This window comes from Peromyscus leucopus, chromosome 3 (genome assembly GCF_004664715.2).
Source record: "Peromyscus leucopus breed LL Stock chromosome 3, UCI_PerLeu_2.1, whole genome shotgun sequence".
Lineage (NCBI taxonomy): Eukaryota > Metazoa > Chordata > Mammalia > Rodentia > Cricetidae > Peromyscus > Peromyscus leucopus.
Genome location: NC_051065.1, coordinates 76,009,274 through 76,032,194, shown reverse-complemented (window position 1 = coordinate 76,032,194; position 22,921 = coordinate 76,009,274). Strand labels below are relative to the sequence as shown.

Below are 22,921 nucleotides of genomic sequence, written 5' to 3'. Positions count from 1 at the left end.
ATGCTGATATAAACATAGCTGAGCATGTGCCCTTGTGGTATGATTGAGCATTCCTTGGGTATATGCCCAAGAGTGGTATAGCTGGGTCTTGGGGGAGATAGATTCCCAATTTTCTAAGAAAGCACCATATTAATTTCCAAAATGGCTGTACAAGCTTGCATTCCCACCAACAGTGGAGGAGTGTTCCCCTTGCTCCACATCCTCTCCAACATAAGCTATCTTCAGTGTTTTTGATCTTAGCCATTTTAACGGGTGTAAGGTGATATCTCAGAGTCATTTTGATTTGCATTTCCCTGATTATTAGGGATGTTGAGCAGTTTCTTAAATGTCTTTCAGCCATTTGAGATTCCTCTGTTGAGAATTCTCTGTTTAGCTCTTTAGCCCATTTCTTATTTGGACTGTTGGGCATTTTGATGTCTAATTTCTTGAGTTCTTTATATATTCTGGATATCAGCCCAACCATGATAAATGAAGACCCCATGGGAATAGGAAGAAGCAAAGTGCTAGAGAGGTCCCCAAAAATCCGCAAAGATACCTCCACAATAGACTACTGGCAATGGTCAAGAGAAAGCCTGAAGTGACCTACTCTGGTGATTGGATGACCAAACACCCTAACTGTCATAATAGAAGTCTCATCTAATGACTGATGGAAGCAGATGCAGAGATCCATAGCCAGGCCCCAGGTGGAGCTCTGGGAGTCCAATAGGTGAGAGAGAGGAGGGATTGTATGAGCAAGAGATGTTGAGACCATGATTGGAAAAAGCACAGGGACAAATAGCCAAACTAGTGGAAACACATGAACTATGAACCAATAGCTGAGGAGCCCCCATGGAACTGGATCAGGCCCTCTGGATAAGTGAGATAGTCGATTAGCTTGAACTGTTTGGGAGGCCCCGGGCAGTGGGACCGGGACCTGTCCTTAGTGCATAAGATGGCTTTTTTGGAGCCTGGGGCCTATGCTAGGACACTTTGCTCAGCCTGGATGAAAGGAGGAAGGGACTGGACCTGCCTCAACTGAATCTACCAGGCTGAGCTTAATTCCCAGAGGAGTCCTTGTGCTAGAGGAGATGGGAATGGGGGTGTGGATTGGGAGGAGGGGGGAGGAGAGAAGACAGGGGAATCCGTGGCTGATAAGTAAAATTAAATTAATTATAAAATTTAAAAAAAGCATGTGTCACCATGCTTGGCTGTGTCCTTGAACACACAGAGACTCTGACTGCCATGCTATTTATAGCTGACTATGACCTCTGATCTCCAGCAAACTTTATTCATTAACATATAAATAAATTATCACCACACATAATTCTAACATAAATATTACTATACATAATTACAATTCTCTCAAACTTACATCCAAAAGCAAACTCTTAATAGAACCATTAACACTTTACAAACTTTAGCAAACATACACTTTAAAGCAATCTCTTAATAGAACCGTTTCCATTTCTTGCTAACAAAACATAGGATAAACTTCTGATACATCCACATCAAACTTACATACTTCCTTAGCTTCACCAAGCCATCGTGCATCAATATCAATAGGTTAAGTTAACTCTAACATAAATATTACTATACACAATTACAATTCTGACAAACCTACATCCAAAAGCAATACCCTCAATATAACCATTAACACTTTAAAAACTTTAGCAAACATCCAAGAGCAATTTCTTAATAGAACTATACAAACATAAGGTACATTAACACAAGTTAACATCAGTCCACTCAAGGTACAAGAAGATATTTTTTAACTAAATTAAATAGATGGAGGAATATTAACTCCCCACTTTCTTTCTAATTTTCTAGACTGCAACTTGAGCTTGGTTAATAAAAACCCAAACAAAAAAACAGTTCCATAAGCAGTTCTGTTTTTACAAAAAGTCAGTTCCACAAAGCTGTTACATTTTAAACATGAAACAGTAGTGTCTATATGTGTAAGTAAAGTCAAAATTGTCCCATTGCAATTGAATCACTACTGTCCATCTCATTTCTTAAGTCTGAAAAGTTCAAAAAGAGTTCTGGTACCAGTCCTAAAGTTCTAGAAGCTTTCTGAGATCAATTTTAAAGTTCCAAATGTGAAGAAATCCACAACCAAAAACTTTTGCTGTTAACAATTCTAGATCAAACAAGCATCTTTGAAACTTTTGTTCTCAGTCACAGAGGCACTTTAAGTTACAGCAGCATTTTTTGGCAGTCTTTCCCAAGGAAAATTGCCTTAGGAAAAAAGCTATTAGCTGGCTAAGGCAGAGTCCTTTCAAGACAGACTTTCTTACAGCCAGCAAACAGAAACTGCATGGCTTTTGGCTCCTAGCTTTTACAGTCCTGGTCTGTCTGTGCCTCCTGTAACCAGGCCATTTTTAGGATCCCTGTATCCTGAGGCCCTGAGGGCTTTCAATTGCCTCATACCACTTGAGCTCAAGAGGCTGCTCCTGCTATGAGCCACAGCTCACAGCACCTGGGGTCTAGGAAGAAACCCAGCCATGGCCAGTCACAGCTGCTGTACTATGGCTGTTTTATCTGCTCTGTGGATGGTCCTCACATCCCATACTCTGCCAAACACCACCTCAGTCTCCCTGGTGTTCCCAGAATGCACTCAGACTTGAAGCGTGTGCCCCCGAAGAACATCTTTCTATGGAAGCTTTGTCTCTCACATAGCTGCCACAGCACCCTGTGCTCCTGCTCTCCAGCTGTCTTCTTGGCTCTCCCAGGGTGTCTCTGCCAGCTCCAGCCACCAGGGACTGCGGCTCCTGGAGATAGACCTGCTCTGGCAGCTGGGGTCCAAAGTCTCTGCTGTTGCTCTCCAAGCTGCTGCTGCAGTTCACCTCTCTTGAGGCTCCTTGGAGCTGCTTTTTCACAGCAGAAAGCTTGCAGACCTCTTTGCTCATGCTGTCTCAAGTGTCTGCCACCTGCACTGCACTGATGCCCCACAAGTCTCAGCTACCAATGTCTGGCTCTGCCACTTGCACTGGCTCTGGCACTTGCTATCATTAGCAGCTTCTAGAGCTTCTGATGCCACTCAGACTGCCGAGTTCACAGTGGCTGCTAAGTCCTGGATGCTGCCCTGTGTACCCCAGGTCCCACCCATGCTTGGGGGAAAAACTACTCTATTCTAAATTTCTATTATACTTAAGTCTTATTCTACCCTAACATACCTAAGCCTATACAATATCCTTATGCCTAAAGCTTCTTCTACCCTAATATACCTAAGTCTACATTTCTATGACTTACCTATACTATCATTTTTAAACCTAATTTTAGTAGAGATTTGAGAGAGGAGAGAAAAAGAGAAACAGGCAAAAAGAGATTATTGCTGCAGTCTCACTTGGGCATCTTTCAGCCACTTTACTTTCACTCCCAAGAATAAAATACTGCGGTGGTATTGTGTTCCCCAAAATATTGTGCACTCTAATAAACTTATTTGGGGTCAGAGACAGAACAGCCACTAGATACAAAGGCTAGAAAATGGTGGCACTCACACCTTCAATCCTAGCATTCTGGAGACAGAGATTCAAATTAGGATCTCTGTGAGTTCAAGGCCACATTGGAAACAGCCAGGCCTGGTGACACATGCCTTTAATCCCAAGAAGTGAGCCTTTAATCCCAGGGAGTGATGGTAGAAAGCAGAAATGTATATAAGGCATGAGGACCAGAAACTGGAAGCATTTGACTGGTTAACCATTTGGCTGGTTAAGCTTTCAGGCTTTCAAGCAGCAGTTCAGCTGAGAGCCATTCGGATATGAGGACACAGAGGCTTCCAGTCTGAGGAAACAAGATCAGCTGAGAAGTTGGCCAGGTGAGGTTAGCTGTGGCTTGTTCTGGTTCTCTGATCTTCCTGGCTCAGGTTTGATTTTATTAATAAGAACTTTTAAGATTCGTGCTACAAAATACCATCACCTTTATTTTTCAATTCCTTATCAGCATGCCTCTTTATACCCAAGATGCCCCCTCTCTCCTTTTGCCAAGTCCCTGGTCCCTGTTCATGGTGCCATTTGTGGGGGCTGAGCCCCCACTATTTTCCCCTTGCTAAATACAGCCGAGTGCAGATGCTTCCAAACACCTGATACCCAGGCCCATAGTCCAATCATCCTCTTATGCAGTCCTGCTGGTAAAGTAAGCTCAGATCTCACTAGGAAACCTCTGTGGGTTCCCACAGTACATAAACTGCAAACATCTCTAAAATTAAAGTAAAGCATGACAGAGTGGCTTTTGAGACCTATAACAAGCAGTGAGTTATAAGTTACCAAAGGGAAGGAAGTGAAAATAAGTGTTAAAAGTTCAAAGTGTGAACAGAGCAGGTAAATAACAGCAACCAGGGACTCTACTTGAGATGGGCTATGCATACAATCCTCTTGTAATGCTCTTGGTACCCAAAGACTCTCACCTGAATGTACTATGCACATAACCCTCTCCAAACAATGTGCCTGGCAACATGACAGCAATGTTGGACCTCCAGCTACATAAAGCTGCACATATATCTGACTCCAAACCAGGGAATAAGTTTCTCCCCCCCTTGACAATCATCAGACATAGCTGGTTTCTATTTAATCATACTCATTATATCCAGGTACAAAGGTAGGCATCCAATCTGGTGAGAACTAGTTTGTATTACTTGCTAAACTGAGTCCTCTGGTGACCTTTAGGGAAAAATCCCCTATTTCTTATTTTATGCCTGTGTATAATTGGTCACACATATGATTAAAACCAGATACATTAAGAGCTACATATAAGAGAGAAAAGATTATATAACTTAAATCTGTTGTACATGCCTTAGCAAAAACTTCTCCTCCCTTCAAGTTACCATAAAAGAAGCCCTAGGTGATAACCTGGGACCCTTGAACAACTCTCCGTCATGCAGCCTGCTATCAAGAGTGACGACTGGGACACTCACTGGTGAGTGATATTAACAGGAGATAGGTATTGGTGGAAGTATTAAGGCAACTCCATGTTAAAAGGGAGGTTTATTTAGGGGTTTTATGTACAACAAGTAAAGGGATAAGTTACAAGGTCCGGTAGAGGTGAAGTACAGTCCAGCAGTGTTTTCCAGAGAACTGTTCGGTCTGCCATCCAACATCCAGGATTACCAGGAACCAAGAGACCAGCACATCCGGATCCCAGGTCTTAAGGCTCCTTCCTGTCTTGGCCCCACCTCCGGGACAGGCCATAGGTAGGCATGACAGTTACTGGAAGCCTCAATGGGGATAGTACTTCCAGGTCAAAGCTGGAACAGCTACCCACTACAGAGAGGGCTCTGGGCATATCTTGATTACTTTAGTTCAGGTGGGAAAACCTACTCACTGGACAGTGCCATTTCCGGGGCAGGGGATGTGTACAGTATGAGTGGACAAAGTGTGCTGAGCTTCAGTTTTCTCTTGTGACTTAGAACATAATGGGACCAGTGTTTTCAAGCTCCTGATGACTTGGTTTTCCTGACATTACAGACAGTAACCTGGAACTATAAGCAAAATAAGCCTTTTCTCTCTTAAGTTGCTTTTTTTGGGGTATTTTATCATACCCATGTGAAAGAATCTAAGAAAACAGCATCTTTCTTTCTAATATGTACTATCACTTTACATCTGAATAGTTTTCTTGCTGTTTTGCAATTTATGTATTCCTTCATTTCAATGTATTAAATAAGAGGCCCGGAGCCTGGAATACCTGGACCAGACCATAACCAGTGACAGCATGAGGACACAGTATCTGGGGACAGCTTCATGGAGATGGTTGGCCTGGATCTTGGCTAGATTTAAAAAATATGGGATTAGGGACTGGCCAAAGAAGCTAGAGTGATTATGAGATTCATGTTGATCTTTTGTCTTGAAGCCTCACTGTTTTATGAAAGAAGATTGGGGAGATGCCTCTTGAACTTGGAATGTGGTAGCCTTGCTTTCCATGTTCAGCCTTTATTCCTTATCATCATCATCATCATCATCGCCATCATCATCATTACATTTACTTATCTAGTGTATGTATAATGTGTGGGTGATCTCATCCAGCAGTGTGTGGGGTGAAGTTCACAGAACAACTTGAGGGAGTTGATTCTCTCCTTAAATATTGTGGGTCTCAGGGGTCAAACTTCAAATCATCAGATTTACCTTTATCTGCCAAGCCACATCATTGACCCCGCACTTTATTCTTAGTAGGGAAAATGAATCAATTTTGAGGAAGTAATGGGGCTATAACTTAGTTATGAGAGTGCTTGCCTGCCATATGCCCTAGGTCCAACCACTCCACACCACAAAAAGCTGGGCATGGTGGCACACCCCTATACAGGGATAGAGGCAGGTGGGTCAGAAGTTCAAAGTCATCCTCTACTACATAGTGAGTCTAGTACTAGCATGGGATAAAAGAAACACAATCTAAAAATAATTTTTATTGCAACTTTTTTCTTTTCTATGAGTTTTGCTGTTATCATTTGTTTGTTTTAATGTATTGGTGATCAAACCTAAGGCCTTGTATATACTAATCAAGTGCTCTACCACTGAGCTACACTCCCAAACTAAAGTACCAAGTACATACCAGACAAGAATTTTTTTCTCCTATTGTGCTGGAGATTAAACCCAGGGCCTTGCCAATGTCACATGACTGTTTATGTTAGAGTCAAATACAGAATATTCTTTTTTATGTCCTTTAAAAATTTTTTTCATATGTGAGTACTGTATTATATCATTGCTATCCTTCTCTCTCCAACTCATGATATTCTTTTAAATTATGTATGTGCATGTGTGTGAGGGGTGAACTACTATCTAAACACAGCCTGCTGAATTCATTTAGTGTTGTTCATATGTATATGTTTTGAAGGCTGACCTCTTGGCACTGGATAACCAATTAGGGGGCTCATCCCTGGAGAAAGACTGATTTTTTTTTCCTCTGTAAGTATCGACTAATTGTCTGTAGCTCTTCATCTAGGGTTGTGACCATGTGAAGATTTCCCCTATCGCATTGGCATGCCAATTGGTATTATTATTGTTCATGTCTTGTTTAAGCAACCATTTGTTTGGATGTCACAGGAGCAGGTTCCCTCTGACACATAGAAAACACAATCTCACATCAAACATCCTGATCCTCTGGCTCTTACAATCTTTCTGCTTTTTCTTCTGTAATGTTCCCTGGGTCTTAAGTGTATGGGTTGATTCAGAGATGTACTGGCTTGGTACCCTATGGTCAGTTGTAAGGAAAGAATATTCTTAGCAGACATTAGGTCCCCTTGAACATTGTAGAGGAACAACAATGAGACTGTTGATCATACACAAAAGATTATCTTTATGAAAGTAGAAAAGAAGTTTTAAAATGAGTGTGCATCTATGGGTTATCTGTATTTTTAGTTCTTTTTAACTGCAACTGAATTGAAATCAATGTGGATACATGAAGATAAGTGGAAAGTTTTGATCTCTACTTTTTCAAGAGAGAAAATAAACTGCAACTAGAAATGTAATTGGAATAAATATCTTTTAATGTTTAAGATTAGGATCTTGACTTTACCAAATAAACCTTTGGAGAGTCACGAATTCAGATACCCAGTGGGATAATGTGTGTGCTGATACATTGTACCAGTGTTTGGGGAAGACTTTAAAAAAAAAAGTCAAATAGAAACATCTTTGGTGATTATACTTCAGAGAATGAGAAGGTTGTCAAGTTTCCTGCCAGTGGAAGTTGAAGAAAATAGAGCTACGGGGATTCTTTCGGCATTCCCTTTTGTGTCCCTGCTCATGGATGTGCTGCAGGAAACACCAAAGAGCTGCTGGCCAAGGAGGAAGCAGCTCCGAGAAAGCAAAGCCCACACTGAGAACTGGCAGTACCTTCAGCGGCCGACCAGCATTGTTCAAGCCCCAGCCATCTTCCTGTTTTCATGGAATTTGTAATCATGTTTTGTATTTAACGGGCACATATTGCAGCAACTTGGGACTTGGCTTCAAATTTATTTCCATACAAACTCCTCCACTCTACCAAATTTTAAATACTACCATTGAAACAACTATATCTACAAATCTAACTTATCAAACTTGTAGAGGAAAATAAACATCTTTTTTTTTTATGAAGCTCTTTGAACTAAACTAGAATTATAAATAGTCCTGAGTTGTTTAAAAAAAAAATCTCAAATATACAGCGACCAGAAACAGCATAATAATTGCAAAAGCACAAAGCAATGGAATGGGATAGAGAATTCAGAAATAAACCCACAAGTCTACAACCATGTAATTTTTTTTGAGACAGGATTTCATGGACCCCATGATGGCCTCCAGCTAGCTATATAGCTGAGGATCTCCTTGAACTTCTGATCCTCCTGCCTCCACCTCTCTAGTGCTGAGATTACACGCATTGTCAATACTCCCAGGTTCTACTGTCCTGAGGGGTCAAACCTAGGGCTTTGTGTTAGACAAGAACTCTACAACTGAACTACATGGTCAGCCCCAACCTGGTAGCATTTTGTGAAGGCAGCTAGAGCCTACATAGAGCAAAGCAATCTCTCTTCAATAAATGGTGCTGGGGAAACTGGCTATCTATACACAGCAGGACTAAGCTAGAAACCGCATAAACCCAGCTCAAAATGGATCAAAATCTTAAATATCAGACCAGAAACTCTGAAACTACTAATAGGAAAACATGGGGACTGCTTCAGGAAATTGATCTAGGCAAAAAATTTGGAGAGGTCTATGACTCCTAAAGATCAGGCAAAGTTCACAAGTGAGGCTATCTCAAACTAACACACTTTGCACAGGTAAGGGAAATAATCAAAGAAGTAAAGAGATGACCTAGAAAATAGAAAAGATTTGTAAAGTATTCATCTGACAAGGGATTAACATATAAGGAACATAACAATAGCAGTAAAACGGAGTAATTGGATTAAAAACAGGGCAAATGACCCAAATACACATTTCTCAAAGGACAATGAAAAAGTAGCCAAAAGCATATGAAAAATATCCAATAGGGGGCCAGTGAGATGGCTCAGCAGATAAAGACACTTGTTGCCAAGGATCATATCCTGTGTTCAATCCCATAACCTACATGGTGCGAGGAAAACTGACCCTCAAAATTTGTTACCTGACCTCTGCATTTGCCATGCCATGCACACATTCCCCCATCGATAAAATAAATAAACACTAAAGAAAAATATTAATATATATATATTTAAATCCCAAGGTTCAAGGAACAGAACTGTCATTTACATCAGATCACCACCCGTTAAGAGTCCAGTGAGCAGACAGCTTGAGAGTCAGTGCTTGTCAGTGTTTACTGTTTACATGGGTCACTGTGGACCTTGATGAATATGTAGATTTTGAGTATGGACTTGAGTATGGGCAAGAATGCCAGCATTTCTACTGCATTTCTGCAGGTCTCCAAAATCCATGGGTACCAAAGGAGGAATTTGATAGAGATCAAACACTGATCCCTATTCAAGCTCTAAGGAATTTGGTAAAACCACACAAGCCCAAACCCTGTCCTCTTCCATGAAACCTGAACTTTGTCCCCTGAAGCATCTTAAGACACAAGAATCGGTATAAGAACTGCTAGCCCTTAGCCACGAAATCCCTTAACCCTGCTTATGATGACAGATGTCCTACTACCTTTCCTATTCCTTCCTTTCTTCTTTCTTTCTCTCTTTTCTTTTTCTTTCTCTCTCTCTCTCTCTCTCTCTCTCTCTCTCTCTCTCTCTCTCTCTCTCTTTCTTTTGTTTTTGTACTTTGTAAAATTCTAGCATTCAAACACCTCCCCCAAAAAATAAAAAAAAAAATAGGGTTTCAATGGAGTCTTCCAATGGTCATTGTGCTGGGTAGTTTTATGTCAATTTGACACAAGCTAAAGTTATCTGGGAGGAGAGAGCCTTAATTAAAAAATGCCTCCAGGGTTTCTCTCCATAAACTGATAGAGGATTGTGCACAGGGTAGGGAGGTGACAGGGCAGTGACACACACAGACATTGTGCTGAGGACAACACCCACACAGTTCACTGAACGTGGAGAGGTTGACCTGGTGTCTCCATGGAGCCTTCACCTGTGAGCTCTAGTCTCTATGGTGCAGGAAGGTTCTCTGCAGGCTACCAAAAGAGAAACATGAACACCAACCCAGCCACAAAACCTTTGACCTAAAATCTGCCCTGTTTGCAAGATGTGCTGGGACAATGGTGAGGCAGAACTTGTGGGAGTAGCCAACCAATGTCTGATTTACCTTCAGGCCCATTCCACGAGTGGGAGTCCATACCTGACACTACTTGGATAACCAGGAATTGGAGACTGGATAGCCCAGAGACCTAGGGTAGAACCAGAGACTGGTCTTGAAGAGAAAAAAAATAAATGAAATGATTCCTAACAATATTCTAATATTCTGCTAAACTCATAGATTAGTGCCTTGTCCAGTCGTTATCAGAGAGGTTTCCTCAGGCAGCAGGTGGGAATGGATGCAGAGACACACAGCTAGACATTATTCATAGACAGAATCTAAATTAGAGGTCCCTATTGGGTCCCTTCCCATGGAAGGGGATCCCACAGAAGAGTGAACAGAAAGACTATAGGAGTCAGAGGGGATGGAGGACACCAAGTCAACTAAGCAAGATTCATGGGCTCACAGAAACTGAAGCAGCAAACTCAGGGCCTGTGATGTCTGCACCAGGTCCTCTGCATATGTGCTGTGACTATTAGCTCGGTGTTTTTGTAGGACTCCAAACTGTGGGAGCACGTGTGTCTTTTACTCTTTTGCCTGCTCTTGGGACTCTTTTCTTCCTGGTGGGTTGCCTCATCCAGCCTTGGTGTTAGGGTTTTTGCCTTGTCCTATTCAATAAGACTTATTGCATCTTGTCTCAATATGTTTGGTTGTTGTCTCTTGGAGGCCTGCTCTTTTCTGAATGGAGATGGAGAGGAACTGGGGAAGAAGGGAGGTGAGGGGGCTTGGAGGAGTAGAGGGAGGGGAAACTGTGGTTAAGATTATTATATGAGGGAAGAATCTATTTTCAGTTTTTTAAAAAGCCTCTATAAGATCAGGTTGTAGGCAAGCCTGTAAGGCACTTTCTTAATTAGTGATTAATGGGGGAGGGCCCAGCTCATTGTGGGTCATGACACTCCTGGGCTGGTGGTTTGGGGTTCTATAAGAAAGAAGGCTGCCGGGCGTTGGTGGCGCACGCCTTTAATCCCAGCACTCGGGAGGCAGAGCCAGGCGGATCTCTGTGAGTTCAAGGCCAGCCTGGGCTACCAAGTGAGCTCCAGGAAAGGCGCAAAGCTACACAGAGAAACCCTGTCTCGAAAAACCAAAAAAAAAAAAAAAAAAAAAAAGAAAGAAGGCTGAGCAAACCGATAAGCAAAACCCCTCCATAGCCTCTGCATGAGGTCTTGCTGTGGGATGATCTGTATGTCAAATGTGTTGCTCTGATTGGTCAATAAATAAAACACTGATTGGCCAGTGGCTAAGCAGAAAGTATAGGCAGGACTAAGAAAGAGGAGAAAAAAAAGAACAGGAAGGCAGAAGGAGTCACTGCCAGCCGCTGCCATGACAAGCAGCATGTGAAGATGCCAGTAAGCCACGAGCCATGTGGCAAAGGTATAGATTTATGGAAATGGATTAATCTAAGCTGTAAGAACAGTTAGCAAGAAGCCTGCCACGGCCATACAATATAAGCAATATAAGTCTCTGTGTTTACTTGGTTGGGTCTGAGCGGCTGTGGGACGGGCGGGTGACAAAGATTTGTCCTGACTGTGGGCAAGGCAGGAAAACTCTAGCTACAAGCTCTTGCCTCCAGTTTCCTGCCCCCATCTGAGTTCTTACCTGACTTCTTCCAATGATGAGCAGTGCTATGGAAGTGTAAACCAAACAAACCCTTTCCTCTCCAACTTGCTTTTTGGTCATGGTGTTTCATCACAGCAATAGAAACCTAACTAAGACAAGTTGGAGCCAGAATCATAGGGTGTTGCTGTGACAGACCTGACCATGTTGTTTTGGTGAGGATTGTGGAAGGACTTTGGAACTTTGGCCAAGAAAAAACATTGAGTGTTCACTGCTTGGTGAGTTATTCTGTAGGAGCTTGGAAAATAAGAATGTTGAGGGAAATGCAGATGATGGAGGCCTGGATTGTCAAGTTTCAGAGGGATGTTTAAAGACTTATCAGGACTATTTGTTATTTGAAATTAAGATTCTGTGGTTCTGGTTGACTGTGGCTAGAGAATCAGCTGTCACTAACAAGATACCAGAACTATGAAAGCAAACCCTTTGCTTTGCTGGGATACTTAATGCTGGAGCTAAGAAATTAGCGGTGATTAAGAAAAGACCAGCATCACTGAGGTGAAATCTTCTGGGAAGTGTTTCCTCAGAGTCAGCACATAGAAGCTGTGTTCCAGAGGTGGCCAGGGTTATATATCCAAAACTGGTGGGTGGCAGTCATTCTGCAATTAGGCTAAGAGTTGATAGCCAGCCTGTCCAATATATCTCCTTAGCTTTGTGGTTGTTTGAATGAGAATGGCTCCTGTAGGCTCATATATTTAAGTGCTAGGATCCTAGTTGGTGGAACTGTGTAGGAAGAATTAGGAGGTATGGCCTTAGAAGAGGTGTGTCACTGGGGATCAGCTTTGAAATTTCAAAAGCCCATGCCAGGCCCTGTCTTGCTCTCCCTTTCTGCCTCCATCTTACAGACAAGAATTAAGCTCTCAGCTACTGCTCCAGTGCATGACTGCCTGCCTGCCACCATGCTTCCTGCCATGAGGATCATGGAATAACATTCTGAAACTGTAAGCAAATCCCCAATTAAATGCTTCTTTTTATAAGTTGCATTGGTCATGATGTCTTTTCAGGCCATAGAAAAATAAATAAGATAAATTTGGATGTACAGATCCTCTGAAGTCCAAGGATGACAACAGCTCAGGCTGGATGCAAGTTTGACATGGGTCTCACGCTTCCTGAGATGATATGCAAGCAAATTTATCCCTAAAAAACCAACAAAATGTTCTAAGACAAGGTCTCCTTAGTAGCTAGGCCCAGCTGAACTGGAATTAATGTATTGCCCAGACTGGCTTCAAATGTGTCATTCTCCTGTCTCAGCCTCTTGAATGCTAGAATTACAGAACTGTGCCACCATGACTAGCTAATCATTATTGTATTACTTTATATGTTAACAACAAAACAATTACTGCTAAGTAACAAATATTCAAACAGAAAAACCAATCAAACTTGGAATGTTTATTAAACGGTGTATAGATTTAAGAAAAAATCATGTGTACATAGCTAAAAAAGAAAACAAAAATGTAGTTTAATTCAATGGTTAAATTATTCCCAAAGCTCATCTTCAAAGATTGGTCCTTTAAGTTGCCTTCGAGTCAGCCATGGTGATTTTGATTTGCTCACAATACTGACTTCTGCCTCTCAGAGTATTGGTTATACTGCCACTTAAATACTCCAGAAATTGAATCAGCAAGATGGCTCAGTAGATAAGGGTGCTCACAACCAAGCCCGAAGACCTGAGTGTGATCACTAAGTTCTACATTGTGAAGGAGAGAATTGACACCCATTGAGTGTCATCTGACTTTGCAGTTGTGTAGAACTGACCTATACTACTCAACACTGAGGAACAGTAAGTACAGTCCTATGTTGTATCATGTGTGGGCCAAGGCCAGTGACTCCATAAAATTATAAGAGATATCTTACACATCTTCCTTTGTGCAGCTCCACTCTGTAAAGTTCATTTGATGGTGAAATCGCCTAAGGACTTAAGATGGTGGACTCTACTACTTCCTTCTAGAGTTTGTTTGATTTCAAGAGTGGTACACATTTTTTTTCCCCAGCATTTTTCATCTAAGCCAATTATGTCCGTTCTACAAATTTTGGTGCTGATACTTTTGTTTTCCAGGCCTGTAATGACAAAACTATGTCAAAATCATCACTTGTCCAACACAAGTGATGTCGAAAAACTCATCCCGATTTTAGTGATATTAAGATGGGAGGAAAATGTATATTTTACATATTTTTTAAAATATTTTAATTTAAACTTTTTTATTTCTTGAGATGGAACCCAGTAGAGTTTTGGGGCTGAAGTGATGGCTCAGCCATTAAAGGCTGGGCTCATAACCAAAAATATAAGGAACTGGAGCTTTTGGTGTTGAGCTGGCTCATTGTTAATTGCTCATGTTCATACTGAAAAGGGGAGATACACACATATCCTTCATCACACACACACACACATCATGAAGTTGAGGGGAGGATTGTTGAGAGGAGTTCTAGAGGAGCTGCAGGGGGCCAGTAGAGTGCGCATATAGTCAAAATATGTTGTATAGATATATGAAGAGAAGATTCATTGGCTTGACTCTGGCACCCTCTTGTGATTAAAGCCTGAAAAGTCGTCATGCAAACACATTTTCCCCAAAGCATGAGGGCATTTCACATTCTGATATTGCTTATCCCTAGAGGAGAACCCAACATGAACTATGAACATTCCAAATTGGACAATCCAACAATCCTCCCAGATCTCAGCCTTGAATTCCACATCATCACACCTTTAAACTTTGTCACTGGCTGCTACGGCCATCTTTGTCACTCTGTGGCACTCCTTTTGTCTCAGTTCTCAGTAACTCACTACACAAAGGATTTCCCAACATTCTTCCCTGCTTCAGTAATGCTCTCCCAGGGAAGGTTCTAGACTTTGCCACCACCAATCTTGTCTCACTTTCAAGTCACCGAATCCCATCTATTCCTTCCAGCTCCACTAGTGGCCCAAGTCCAACACCCCACAAGAACTCACACAACAGTGCTTCACTGTGTGTGCCTCGTCCTGCTCAGGTTGCTTTAGTTCCCATGCCTGCTGGAAGTCCACAGTCTTTGTTATTGTCACACCCTTGGGAACACCCAAACTCCTCTTGTGCCTGGCCATACTCTATGAAAGCAGAGAAAACCCATAAGAATAATGACTCATCTGATTTTAAATTCAGGATCAAGAATCCTAATGTCTCACTGGTGTCCACCAACTGATACTGTATGGCCGCTAGCCCTAGCCTCACTTGTGTGTGTGTGTGTGTGTGTGTGTGTGTGTGGTAGTGGTGGTGGGGGGTTGACAGTCTTACCATGTAACCCAGGCAGACCTCAATCTCATGAGTCTCCTGCCTCAGCCACCCCAGTGCTGAAAGTACAGAAATGTGCCAACACTCCTGTCCTTATTTTCTTATTTCAATAGTCATCTGATTCACTCATTCATACTCCCCATCATGTGCCCCTCCACACACATGACGTGTGCATGTGTGTGCATGCATGCATGTGTGTGTGTGTGTGTGCATGCCTGTGTGTGTGCCTGTGTGTGTGATTCTCAGATGATAATGTCATTTCTGCTTTACTGAGAAAACTGAAGCAAAGGAGAACTTTTAGACCACTAGAAGTGCCCACCTACCTTTATTACTCTAACGAGAAGAGCTGTCTACTTTCCTATACAAAGGCCAGGGCAGCTGCTTTATATCAAACCCCATCTGTTTCCTTGCTCAGTGACAGCTCTTTCCTCTTTCTCTTCTGTATTCTCTCATATGAAGTCTATCTGGTTCACTTGCCACAGCATAAACATGCTGTTATTTGTTTACGTCATTTTCAGTATTTCTCTTAATCCCAGAGTTCCTTCCAATTGTTCTATTGCTCTGCTTCCTTTTACAGCAAAACTGCTTTAAAAAAAAATCCCTACAAATTCCATCAACTTTCCAGTCTTGTCCTTCCACTCTACTCAAACAGGGCGACTAATAACAAATTGCTGAGTTAAATTTGAGATGGTTTTGTAATCAGCAATACATAAGTGAACCGGTCCTCAGAGACCATAACATGGCCACCTATGGGGGAGAGAGCTCATCCTTAAAAAAAAAAAAAAAGCTACAGGAGTTGTCAATTGACATTCCTAGGATCTGGAGGAAGAGCTGGGGATGTTCAGCTATTAGGAGTCATAATCATCAAGGCTGGGTGTGGCGTCACATCTGCAATTCCATCACTAAGGAGGCAGAGTCAGGTGAGCAGCAACTGTGAGCCCAGCCTGCGATTCCCAGTCATCCAAACAAACAACAATTAGACCAAAGCCTTGGTATGGGTGCTTGCCCCAAGATTCAAGATTTGGCATAGAGCATGTTGGTAGAGTAATGGAGGTGGTGCTAACAGTTTGAGAAAGGATAGCTAATAAATGTCTAGACTCGATGATGTCTGCAATTGAAAAACCAGAAAATTTCTAACATAATTTAGATAAAAGAACAACATTTACAGAAATAATGAGTCCAGCCTGAGGGGGTGCATCTACTAACTTGACTCCTCTGGAATAGTACTGCCATCACTACACTACAAATTCATTGACAAGGGTCAGCAGATGTCATAAAAGGTAAAGGCATTTGCTGCTAAGCCCAATGACCAGTCACCAGTCCCCACCTGATAGAAGGGGAGAATCAACTCCTGCGAGTTGTTCTCTGATCTCCATACTTGCTTTACAGCATCTTTGCGCACACACCTCACCAAATAATGTTTATAAATTAACTGGTTGGGACTAGAGATTTGGCTCAGCTGTTAAGAGTGCTTGCTGTGTGATCGTAAAGACCAGAGTCTGAATTGCTGCATCTATGAAACAAATCGGACGTCTCCTGCATGCCTGTAACCCCCACTCTGAAAGGGGTCAGAAACAAGAATATCATAAGGATTGCTGGCCTCCAGCCTACCTGAGAAAATGTGAGCTTCACAGTCAGGGAGAGACCCTGACTCAAAGAAGTAGGCTGAAAGTAATAAAGGATACCTGGCACCCTCTTCTGGCCTGCATGTACATAGGTAGAAGTGTGCACCCACACATAAGTGTGCATACTCTTACACAGACACACACATGCCAATAAAAAAGTAAGTAAATCTTTTTTAAATGCTTAGTGGGTGCTAGAGAGATGGCTCAGCTGTTAAAGACTATGGCTCACAACCAGGAAATGCTTTGGCGAACCAGACACAAAGAAGACATAATAAATTGATGACTTAAATCTGAAGAAGTTTGTGGGTCAGTAAGAATGGTCCATGTGACTGATGTGGAAATGTGTACCCTAACCTCTGGGAGACAACAGTGAGCTCAAGGCCAGCCGGGACAGCTTCACTGTTAGAAGGTATGTGGTGTAACTTCAGGGCCAGCTAGAGGGATGAGAGGTAAGCAGACTTCTTTGACCTCTTGTGCTCTGTGCCAAGAGCACACCAATCATCAGGACTGAGATTCTCATGACATATGTAGGGAGAAAGAAATCTCGGTCTGTGAGGCAGAATCCTGGGAAACCAAAGTATGCCTTATACCTAGTCCTCAGCACCAAGTCAGTTCAGAGACTGAGAGCCCTCTGAGGGGCATAAGTGGGAAGTTTCTCTTTCCCTTTATTGATTCTTTCATAATGTTGTACATATATGTATATGTATGTATGTATATATAATATACTTTTATTATATTGATCCTCATTATCCACTCTTTTCCTCTTCCCCCTCCCACCAAACACTTCGTCTCTCCCTCCCAGCTACTTTCATGTCTTTGCATGTGTATGTGTATGTGTGTGTGTGTGTGTGTGTGTGTGTGTGTGTGTGTGTGTATGACCCACTGTATTTAATTAGAATTCCTTGCATGAGCATGGGTGGGGGATTATTAACCAATACAGATGAAACTTGAATCTTAGATTAAAATGATTACACGGGAAATACTTATACATAAATGGTGTGTTTTATTTGACAGTCTTACATAAGAAGCATAATTGTTCCTGGTTGAAAACTACTGATAGAAGTTAGTATTTATCAATAATCACATTTGGTGAGTCTCAGGGCAGATTAGCTCAATGGCAGGGTGTAAGTCAGTAGGAGGGCACATCCCCAAGACCCTGGGTTTAAGTGCCAGCACCACCATCCTTCACAAAGCCAGAAAGAAAATACTGATTTTGGGGAACCAGTCACCAGGATTCTGATATAATAGGATTAGGCTAACGTCTGGGAACTTGCACTTGCAATAAGGTTGCCCATTAATGCTGGTCCAGAATAGCCAACACTTCTGGAGGATATTAGATATGTCCTCTAAAACTGCCCACTCGACCTTGTCGACCTGTCGAGGAACAGAAAATATTCTAGGAGTGAACTCTGCAGATGAGCATATAGGTGGCACCCCTGAGAAGTGGCAGCTGTGATGGTGGCAAACATTAATGGCTCCCCTGGGCCCGTCCTTCCACTCCTATCAGCCAAGAACACAAAAACAGTATTAGTATAAACCCCAAATTCAAAAGTCCGGAAACTGAAGTACTCCAGAGTCTGAAGCTTTGGGTCACAATAAAGATGTAGGTGTGCTCACTGTCAGGCTTTATTGCAAAGTATATGTGAATAATCAAATGTAAATAAATTCTGCACTTAGATTTGGGTCTGATCCTCAGAATTTAAGGAATGCATGCATGTATTCCCAAATCTGAAACACGTGTGGCCCCAAGAATTTTGGACAAAGGATACTTAACCAGTACTGTGTCCCTAAAGAGAAGTACAGTAACCAAAAATAGATAAAGTAACCAACAACCTCCCCCTAATCCCTATTTAACTCACCTACTCAGTGGGAACAAAAAGCAGATAGATTACTAGATTATTTATAACCTCAATCAGATTGACACGTCAATCTCCAAGGCAGCACAAGACTAAGGGTTTTAATATAGACATCACAGCATCTAATACCTGGTATGCAGTTACTAACCTAGCAAATGTTTCCTAATTGAAAATCTGACAACAATGTGAAGAGGGGGTGGGATTTGGGGACATACAGAAAATAAGAATAGCAGTATGCCCACTGTAGTATACTGTAATGTTAGAGGTTTGAAAAAATATCAGACAGCCAAGATGATCCTCTCTGTGAATGCCCATAACACTCGCTCCCTAGGCATCCTCAAACTCACTCAGTGATTCCACGTCACAGATGGCCTGTGGCAGCATACAAGGGTAATATTTGAGCTTATCACATGGTTTTCACTCCTCTTGGGGTGCTCTGCCTATCATTCTTGCAGGGCCCCCAATCTACCAACAGCCAAAGACAATACTAAGCCATCAGTGTGATACATCTACCCAGGATGACCAGGTAGCCACCTAGTTTCAGGAAATCTATGCACTCTCCCAATCCAAGGAAACGACTCTTAATTCTTCCAGGGATAATCACATACTGTGGGTAGAAATTTACATGCCCTGCCTGCAGAACATCTGCCTGCATTATTTTCATGAAGTTGAAGAATATCTGTTGTCACAGTTCACATTACTTCTTGGCTGTTTATCTAAGAGCAAAGGTATCGCCATGTATTTGATGTAATATTGCTTGTTATCACAAGCATGCATATGTGGTAAAAGAGGTTTGGAAACACGCACCTGTTCACATCATTTACTATATACCCCTATCATGACGAAAGAGCTGGCTTCATAGAAAAGTGAGTGGGTCTGTGGAATTGAAGTGCCGTGTGGAATGTTGCCTTGAGCCACCAGTAACTACTGCATACAACCAAATGCACGGGTGTGGGAACCATGAGGTGGTTACTCCATCCACACTGGTCTCCTGACTGCTTCTCTAGCAGGTTGCACCCACACCTTCCTCCACTCCTTCTGCCTTTCTCTCAGACTTCCTTCAAATATTTGTCCTTAACATTCTGTTGCTAAACCTCCTTTTGCCTTCCTAAATACCCTATTTACACTGAATCATATATTGCTTTCCTGCTTGCTTATTATCTATAAGGTAAGCTTCAAACAAGCAGGGATTTCTGTCTCAATCTTCTCTTTTAGTGCCAAAGACAGAATCATAGCCTCTGACCCAAACAGTAGAAAGCGCATCTGCTGACATCATGGGATGCTTGACAAACTTCTTCTATAAAAGACAAGACAGTAGATACTTTATAGACTTGTGAACAGGAATTTTTGCTTAACCACTCCTCTCTAGTCTTGTAGCACAAAAGCAGTCATAGACTGGTAAATAAATGTGGCGTGTGTGGAGAGGACAGAAAGGGCTTTGCTCAAAGATGAACGTATAGTCAGAGGAGACCGCCAGCCTCCTCTCACATGACTAACCTGACTAATTACATACATCCAGGAACTCTTTAACAGAAACTTCGAAATTTCAAGACAACCCCTCACAGTAGGAAAAGAGCAGGGATAGTGTCTGATTTTTTTCTTCTTCAGTGCTCTGCATTAATCTTGTGCTCAGCCAAATCCTGTCATCCTGCCTGTACCTTCCAACCCCTTCTTATACAGCAAAATCACTAGCACTGAGTCCTTGTTTACTCAAGGCTGGAATACTTGAGGTTTACAAACCTTGGAGGTTGTAAAATGCAGAATCTGGGGGCTGGGGATAGAGCTCAGAGGTAGGACACTGGCCTATATCATATATGAATCCTTGAGTTCAATCCCTAGGTAAAATAAAAGAAACAAATTCCAAAATAAAATAAAAATATTTTTTATTTTAGATAAAAATTTTTTAAAAAATCTAAGATAGGATGCAGTGGTGTACACCTTTAATCTTAGCACTCAGGAGGTGGGGGCAGGCAGATCTCTGTGAGCTGAAGCCCAGCCTGCTCTACATGTTGTGTGCCAGCCAGGGCTACATAGAGAGACCATGTCTTCAAACCCAAACCAACCAAGCAAACAATTAAACAGAATCTCAGACTCACAGCATGACTATTTTAAATTTCCAATCCCCATGTGGCACTGAAAATGAATCCAGTGCTTTAAACATTCTAGGCAAGTGCTCAACTACTGAGCTACATCTCAAGTTCCTATTTTTATTTCCTTAATTAGTTATATTTGTTCTTTGCTGATTACATACGCATGTGCTACTCATTCTGATGACTCTTAAGTCACCTTTATCCAATTTTTAATAAGATCCTCAAGTGATTCATACACAGAGTAAAGTGTAAAAAGTACAGATTTAATCATGCATTTGCCAATGCATAAGTCAAAAAAATTAATAGTTTCTACTCAGCAGAAAGATATGAAAACAAAACGGGCCTAGGAGTATAGCTCAGTGGCAGATCATTTGCATGGCACGCACAAGGCCCTAAGTTTGACCTCTGGCAGCAGAAAACAAAAATGACAACTTACCTCAGTTACACAGGATGAGCGATGTTAAGGGCAAGTAGCCCAGACCTCAGTACAGGGCTTGGAGTGGGAGACGGTAATTTTGCACACCGGAGAAAGACTTGAGCTCAGATCTATGCCTACGACACAGACGAAAGGCACCCCAAGAGTAGAGTCCACTCTTGCTTGCAGGGGAGTTGAGGAAAAGTTTGGGAGAAAACTTATCAATCTCCAACGCTGATTAATTTTAACCCAAGAGACTGGCAAAATCAAGACTTTCCAAAGATCTAGTTTCAAGGAAATTAATACATTTCCTCAATTAATTTCAGGACGAAAGTAATGAATCTCTGTTAGCTGGTCACCCTGAATCAAGAAAGAAACGTGGATTCAAACTGAAGACTTCTCTAACCCCTGTAATCAGCTTAGAAGCGTCTCCTGGAGTTGTTGGCAAGACTGGAAAAGGAGGAAATCCAGCCAGAGAGATCTTTTTATATCTCGTGCTCTGGGCAGCAGCATCTCCAGCTCTAAGAGCAGCTGTACTTTAGAACCGAAGAGTAAAATCCTATTCCGGCAATGCTTTCTCCCCTCCCCCCGCCCGCGCAAACTTCCTGTCTTTTAGCTCCAAGGATAGGGGGTTCGCCTTTCACAAACTCTGCCTTTTTAGGGGAAAAAAAAAAGTGCAAGCAGGAAGATGATACAGTTGAAAAGGAAGCAGACGAAACCAAAGCAAGACCAGAGTTAGGTTTCACGGCAAGGCCCACCAGAGATTTAAAGAGGAAAGGCAAGCTGTGCATGGAGTGTGTGAGGCAACACAGTCCTTTCCTAAACAAAACCTGCCAAAGGATGGTCAGGGAGCGGTGACAGAGTTCTGGAACGTCTGCAGGTCCGTGCTTCAGGCAGTGGAAGGAGGAAAGAGATAACCACTTCTATTTTATTTTCCGAGAATAAGCAGACAGTTTTATAGCAGTGGTACAGAAAGCGAAAGATCAATTTAATACAGCGTGAAGGGGCTTGATCTAACCTAGCATTGCGACCAGAGTTAGAGACAGAGCCATGCTCTTGCCGTCTTAACAGGCCAGGGTCAGCCACCCATTCTGAGTCAGTCTATTAAAAGACCCAATGTAAAAAGCAAAGGAGATTCATACTATGGAAAGAAGGGCCAAGAGACCCAGGGGCCACTCCCCTGGTCCAGCTTCGGGGTCCTAAGGGTCTGGCCAATCACCACTGTCACAGCTCCAAGCTTTCCTGTGGGCCAGATTTCCCTAGTCTGGCAACTTGTAAACCCTTCTCTGGGGACAGTTCCTTGTCAGGCTCAGGTTCCTTCCCTGGCTGGGCCTCGGTCTTTTCTTCCTCCCAGCATGAGATTCTTGGATAAATTGTAATTTCTTAAGGTCCATCATTTCAATAGTCTGCCAGCCAAAAGAAAGGGCACTAGTGTCTTCAGAATACCTCATCCTTCCCTGCATTCCTGGTTTTAGCATCAAAACTACATATAGTCCAAAGCAAAGGAAGAAAATGTTCAATCCAGTTAATAAGGTTAATAAGCCCTTATCAGTTCTCTGTGGTCAGCTTTAATGCTGTGGCTTTTTTATAACCAACAAACTCACCACCTCTCTACCCCTCTACCTCCAAATCCACACTGTTAGGTTTGGGATTTGGGGCTGGTGATTGCAGGGAGACACGGAGACAGAGAACTGAGAACTGGGAATAGTGTTGTGAGATATTAATGATGTGAACACACAGCTAGGAGCAGCGGCATGGCAGGTGTTCTCAGAAGAGTTTGGGTCGAGCACCAGAGACCTCGCGGTGAAGTTTCTAAAGAGAATCAGAGGGAGCCTCCTCTCCTAAGTTATAGGAAGAGCCTTCAATCCCTCTCTGATTCCTACGCAGGAGACAGAGAATGGGGGGCAAAA

The 22,921-nt window shown here is 42.3% G+C and overlaps 1 protein-coding gene across 2 annotated transcripts in view; it reads right to left on the bottom strand.

The window, feature by feature from the left end:
* The window catches only part of LOC114710927 (broad substrate specificity ATP-binding cassette transporter ABCG2), a 123,212-nt gene extending 101,402 nt beyond the window's left edge, over nt 1-21,810 (bottom strand). For both annotated transcript variants that reach the window (XM_028895237.2, XM_028895236.2), the window contains exon 1: nt 21,033-21,810. The gene's annotated coding sequence lies outside the window, so the exon portion shown is untranslated. The remainder of the gene's footprint in view (nt 1-21,032) is intronic.
* Between the last annotated feature and the right edge of the window lie 1,111 nt (nt 21,811-22,921).